The sequence below is a fragment of the Dipodomys spectabilis genome, unplaced genomic scaffold (assembly GCF_019054845.1).
Source record: "Dipodomys spectabilis isolate Male_0828 unplaced genomic scaffold, ASM1905484v1 ptg000094l, whole genome shotgun sequence".
NCBI lineage: Eukaryota > Metazoa > Chordata > Mammalia > Rodentia > Heteromyidae > Dipodomys > Dipodomys spectabilis.
In genome coordinates, this window is record NW_024870771.1 from 4,256,667 (window position 1) to 4,263,756 (window position 7,090).

At 42.4% G+C, this 7,090-nt stretch overlaps 1 pseudogene; it reads left to right on the top strand.

Moving 5' to 3' along the window:
- Nucleotides 1-3,944: 3,944 nt before the first annotated feature.
- LOC122112451 lies at nt 3,945-4,211 on the top strand (annotated as a pseudogene).
- Nucleotides 4,212-7,090: the final 2,879 nt, after the last annotated feature.

Genomic DNA, 7,090 nt, shown 5'->3' on the forward strand with positions numbered 1-7,090 from the left:
AAGCTTTTAAGAGAGAAGTGGGAATCTGGATTCAAAACTCCTGCTGTTAGGTGCTGTGTCAGGCTAATTTTCTTCTTCAGAAAGTGAGAACTGAGATCCTGGCAGCAGAACCAGCTCTGCACCATCTACCCATTTAGATTTTGAATAAACACATTGCATGCTTCAGCTCTACTGCAGGTGCTGTAGGTGCTCAAGATGAATCAGACTCAGTTTGTGTTTGAGTGAAGGGTTAGATCAGAAATCCCAACACAGTGCTAATAAATGCTATCCAAGTGTATATTTAAAACACCACTGGCATGTGGCTCATAGATAGAGAAGAAAACTCACACAAAAGGCCACTTTTAGGCTGAAAAACTTGGCTTCTAATTCACCAGAGTAAGAAGCAGTATAACTATTATGTGATCTTAGAGTTGAAAGTCTCAAATTCTTGGCATCCAGGACAAGAAATTCACACATACACTCACACACACACACACACACACACACATACACACACACACACACACACACACAAAGCAAAATGTCAAAGCCAGAGTTTAATAGAAAGTATGCCTTTCAGGAAAATGGTAGACTAGAACTAGGCAGCTCCAGAAGGGACATTGAGTTCTTAGCTCTGGGACTGTGGGAAGAGTTCTTACAAATGATAGTGGACTGGCTTTTGGGAAATAGGAGTGATGAGGTGGTAGATTTTTGGAAGGGATCTGCCCACATGCAAGGTTGGCATCCTATAATGCATATGAATGAGCTATAACCCATTTGCATAAATCTTCCAGTAGGGATTTGTTCTGAAAATATAAGACTAAGGACATACAGTTTTCTACTGTCCAGGTACCTTGGTCTGGTTAGAACTGGCTGGAAGTTTTTCTACCCCTAGGGATCAAAAGCCCTAGCTGTAGACTGACTAGAGATTATCTACAAGGAGGAGTGGCTGTTGTGTATGTGTGGCTGGGGACTGGGGAGGGGGACTAGAGAAAACATAGAACCCATAATCATGACTAGGGGAGGGTGTTGGTTTCAGCTTTCTTTCCTTGTAGCAAGTCTGCTGCTGGACAGAGGTAGCATCCCAGACAGGAAACTTGCAAGAGCAGAAACTTGTAAATGTGAAGGATGAGTATAGATGTCCTGTAATGAGGTTGGAGTTAAAAGTAGAGGACTGAGAACAAGTCAGAGGTCAGGACTGCCATCAGCAAGCTCATCATCTGTTCATCAGAAGAGACTTGTGCTCAAGTGCTCTGCAGGCTTGTCCTAAGAAAAAGTTGCCTTCACCGGTTCTGGTAGACACTTTGTTAAAGTACCATATTAGTCTGCTGTTACTAACTGAATGAAGCTAGGTGCCATATAAAAGAGGTTTATTTAGCGCCTAATGGTAGTACCAAGGCATGGCAACTGCATCAGCTCAGCTCTGGTGAATCTTCAAGGTCATCACCATGGTGGGAACATGAGAGACATAAGTGGGGAGGAGGGGAAGGAGGTCGGGAGGTCGGGAGGGATGGAGGGAAAGAGAGAGAGAGAGAGAGATCACATGGAGACATGAAGCCAGAGAGCAATTCAGGGTCAGTCTCAGGCCTTTATGACAACTCACTCTTGTAAGAATTAACTCAGGGGTCCCACAATAACTACCTAATCCTTTTAGAAGGTGGCACCCCAATAACCTAAGGATCTCCCACTGGACCCCACCACTTAAAAATCCAACCACCTCTCAGATCTCTGTCCTTCTAAGGGACAAACCACATCCAAGCCATAGCAAACCACACACTAGCAGAATAACCTGCTCCCAAGAAAACAAAACAGGCCTGGGAGCCTCAGTGACCTGCCCACAGCACATGGCCAGACCCCACCATGCCGGGCATGTTCAGGTTACCTGTGGCCTGAGGACCCTGAGCCTCAGAGCATGTGGAGGTACTGGAGAAAAGGCAGATTCCTGGGCTTAACGGACCCAACATGAGGAGCCAGGCCTTCAGGAAGGGGTTTGAGCATATGCATTTGTGTTTTTATTTTGTTTTATTTTATTTTATTTTGTTGTAAATGTGAGGTACAGAGGGGTTACAGTTACATAAGTAATGAGTACATTTCTTGTCAAACATTGTTACCCCCTCCTTTGTTTTTTTCTCCCACTATCCCTCCCCTGACTTCCCACCACCAAGGTATAAAGTTCATTTCCAACCTAGTGTCTTGTGAGTATCACTGCTGCATTGGTTCACCCTTCATCCTTGTTTCACCATTTTGTTATTCCCCTTCCCTTCCCCAAATCATATAAATGTACATACAAGACACAGGATACCAGAATCAAAAACAGTGACAACAGAGGATAAATCAAAGGGGAGAAAAGAAAAGAAAGAACTTGATACAGTACATTAAAAATAACAACATCAACAACAACCAAAAAACCCTCTTGTTTCCGTGTCTTGGAGTTCATTTTGATTAGCATCATTTCATATGGTCATATGTACTTAGCTATTGAGCTATTGTGATCCTCTCTAGGACTATTCTGCACTATGACCACATAGGATTCATTCCAGAGCTGGGAGCATGTGTATTTGTTGTTGTTTTTAATTGACATAATGATTTTATTACTTCAGTACAGACAAATTTATGGCACTAGGGCAGAGACTGTGGATGATTCATATTTCCAATTAGCAGGGGAGGACCCGTAATATTGATCCAGTCAGTGAATTTGTCTCCCTATCAGAATCAGAATTTAACATCTTTAACCTTTCTGTTCCTCTCAAGATGTTTTCAGACAGCAACTGCTTTCTTAAGTAAATGGTAGAGATCCTCAGGAAGATCAGGAACAAGGCCTTTGGACTTGAGGATTCTCAAGCTTGTATTGCCTCTCACAAAACATACTTGTGCAACATCGTGTGAGTCCCTCAGGATCACACCAATTTGTGAGGGAGTCGGGCCCTTCTTGGTGAGTTTGTAAATCTGCTCCTTCATGAGCATGTGTATTTGAAAGCACCCATCCCAGAAGACTACCTGGACACAGTCATATACAGCAAAAGGAGTTTATTGCCAGTGGAGCTGACAAGACCACTTCCTCCTTGGGAGAGGGAGAAATGTGCCTGTCCTTGTTCAGGGGCATCTTTATGCAGTTGAGACTAGAGACAGGAGGTACTCAGTGTGCACTCAGTGCACAGCTGGTCACTGAAGGCTGGGCATAGGCAGGGCAGCATTTAGGTCTGGGTGGAGAGTGGGAATGAAGACAGATCCCCAAGAAAATGGTGGAAGCCCCAGGAGAGTTCTGTTTTCTATGTGAAGGGTAGGGTGGAGGGCCTTTGCTGATGCAGCTGGGGTCTAAAGACACAGGCTGAGGGCCTAGGATGGAGACTGTCAAACCCCAAATGGAAGAGGATGTGCTACCAGCATTTATTTCTCTTTTTAAAAAGTAATTCTGAGCAATGTTTGAGAATCCTCACCCTACACCATACTGTTTCCCCCTGCACAGAACTAAAGCCAACAAGAACAGAACAACTGGGATGTGGAGAAATTTTTCTAGCCCAAGAGTCAGGATCTGCCCCTCTCTGTGGATTTGGGAGACTGGGGTGGCTTTGGGAACTGCAGGAACAGTGAGACTCTTTGAGTACCTGAGGCCCTGATAGCTGCTTGGTCTCCTCCGTCCTTCCATGTTCAGCCCATGTGAACATTCCTCATGTTCTTTACCAGTCCCAGAAGAAGACAAATCCTGTTCTGTGCAAGACTACGTGCATTCATGGAAGCAGCAAGGTAGCCCAGCTTTGGTCCTCCAGGCATTTCCACCATGGCCAGGAGATAAGCATCCCTGATGGGTGTGTGTGGACCACACTCCTATTCTGAGATAAGATCAGAGATAAGTCCTGCCAAGGTGGTGGGTCATCCTTAGTTGCAAATGGGACAAAGTGGTCAGAAACATAAGAGTATGTGATTGGAGGGCTGTTAAAGAACAATTACTGGCCTGGCCTGGGCGGGCGGGTTCGGGACCCCAGGTGTGGTCTCCTGGGGCATGTGTTTTCCCTGCCTGGGGATTCTGCCCTTCCTCCCAGAATCTGGAAAAGAAAAGAGCAAAGCTTGCAGAGCTGCGGAGAGAAGACAGAAGGAGGCTGCATACTCGGGGAATTCAAGATGTTCAATCTGTGGAAGAAAAGAGAAAGGAACAAGAAAAAAATAGAGGAATAAATGGCCACATCTGGGCCCCCACTAGCAGGCAGACCTAGATGGACAGGTTCATGAAGCATAATATGAATGGTAGAATGTTCTGCCAATAACCGTTCTGCACCTACAATCAAACAGACTTGCTCGATTTAAATTCCTCTCCTTGCAGACATGAAAAGTTTGTGTTATCACTGCCTAAAAGTGCAGTGCTAAATCCACATGGAAAATAATGGTAAAATTTTTGATTTTTCAAACTTAGAAAATGGCCAGACCTTTCATTAAATTTTTATTTTGCTGCATTTGCTCTTCTTCTGGAAGTAAGTAATTTGCCATTTTTTTTAAGCCTTGGGTCTAAATACTAAATATAAGACATAAAAAATGCAGCATATATCTCAAATACTTAAATTCTCAGTTGTATTTCTCTTGTTTATAAAATGATCTAGCTACCTAGAGTTGTGCTGAGTAGCCTATATCTTTATTTCACTACATGTGTAGATGTTTGCTTAAACTTGCAAATTGAGTACCTTTACACTGATAACCATGGAAAGTCTTATAATGTTATTTGAAGGGCTCATGTGCATGAACACTATGAGTTTTTATAACTTACTAAGGAATGAATATTTATAGGCAAATGCTGAATCTCCTCTAATTTATTTTCCATTTCAATAGCTTATTAAATTAACATACTGTGTTTTACATTATAATAAAGTTTTTCTTTGCTTGATTGAAATTATATATTAGTTGTATCATCAAAGAGTGATATACTGTTGTTAATATCAGACTCAGCTTCATAAAGATCTATGCTATAATTGAATGAAGTAAATCAATAATCTGGATGAATTATAATGAGTGGTAATATACTTGCCCAAACTTTATAGACATTTTTATCCTTTTTATTTGTCAAAGAATAATTATCAAGTTTATGCTGATGTGAAGTTGCTAATGTAGATATGAATGTAAGAAAGAGAAACATATATTTAAAATGCCTGCTTTAAATATAAAATACTAGGGGATTCTAAACGATGTACTGATAAAAACTTTATAGACTTAAGTTTATTATGAACATGAGGTTTATGTCATTTGTTCTTTTGTTTTTCTTTTTAATACATAATAAACTAAAAAAAAGAACAATTACTGTGGTTGAGTGTAGTAACAATAGGAAGTGGACTTTTTCTCACAGTGTGAAGACTAAAGAATCCAGAATCAAGGTGTTGGCTGATTTACTTCCTGGTATGGGCCCACATCCTGTGTTCTTGCCTTCTTGCTTCGTATAATTGAACTGAGCTAGTTTACTCTCTGTCCTCTTCTTGAAGGATTATTCTACCCCACCGCCCTTGTGTCCTGTTCAGTTTCCAGACTCCATCCCCTCCATGTGCCACATTTGGGACTAGGGCCTTCACATATGAATTCAGAGGGCATAGCATAAAGGGGCATTAGCCCACAGCACATGTTGCCCTCCAAAACAGGAGAGAGAGACCTGACTGTGTCCCTCTTTCAGAGAAGAAGACAAAGGGTGAGATAGGGAGTAATGAGGCAGAATGGGGAAAAAAGGGCCTGGGAAGTCATATCTGTAGATATTTCCCTGAGGTGAGGACAGAAATAGCTGGTAGTTCTCACAGAAAAAATGAGGGAGGGAAGGTCAGAGAAAGGGGGGTGATTGGGGGAGTGGGAGGACACCCTTCAGGACAGGCCTCAGAAGCTCAAGCACAGGACCAGCTAAGAGAAAGAATGACGCTCCCTAAATAGTCCTGGTGAAATTATTGTTTGGTCTTTGGTTCATTGGATACTTCCTGAACTTCCATCTCCTCTGAGCCAAGCACAGCTTATGTGCTCTTGTTGATACTCATGACTGTAAACACTCAGACTTGACCTGTGACTTCTGGAGGCCTAGGAAGCAGTCACACTGCAGCCTCTGGAGCAGAAGTGCTCTGAGTATATACAAGTCCCACTCTGCCTCTCAAGAGAAAGTAGTTTTACTCATACCTTCAAATTGGTAGGAGGGAATGTGCCTAAGTGGAATTCAGGCCCCCAACAGCCCTACATATCAGGGTTCCTTGTAGACAATCCCACAGGCTTCAGATCCTCCACAGGGACATTTGAGAGCACAAATTCCAGGTTCCTCTTCCAGCCTGCAGTCTGAATCTCTGTAGTGAGCCCCATAGACGATGCTAATAAATAACCAGAGAATCAGCTTTCTTCCATCTTGGAGTATCATTGACAGCCATGTGTACCCCACTAGGCAGGAACTGAGGCTGAAACTCTTGGAATATTGTTGATAAAGGCTAGGTCCATTAGCTACCGGGGAGAGAGCTGCCTCTATGGTTGGACCAAATGAAGCGACCAAACTACCAAGAACTGCTGTGCCTCATGCAGAGTAAGAAGACCAGCCTTTCCTGCTGAGGGTTCTAGCCATAGCATCACCCATAGGAGCTGAAAGGTTAAAGCACCGTGTAATTCCCTGGAATATTTCATTTTTGACAGCTTTATTTGTTACAAATGTACTAAACTCACTATTTCTTAGTGTGTTTTCAGTTCTCATATTTTTGTCCTGCTTATACAATACCCATTGAAAAAGTACATGAACAGGTGAACAGTAAATACTTGTTGAGGACAAAGGACAGGGTGGCTTACTGCATCATAATCTTCATCAGCTCTCCATTCAAAGCCTCAAGTTGATAATGCAATTCAAGTAAAACTATGCCTTCTATATAAATGCGGTGTATAAGAAAATGTTTAGCCCATGCCCATTTAACTTTTTTGATAGCCCTAATTCTTTTATAGACATTTGAGAACTGCCAGTTTCTGTGAAAAATACGCAAACACAGTGAGTTAATTAGCATTTGCTCTGGCATCAGAGAATGACATCTTCTTGTTTGAATTACAGCCAGCTTTGGCCTCTCACTGCATAAGTTTGGCACAGGGAACTAGTCACATCCACAGCAGAATAGAGCTTTCATTGGAT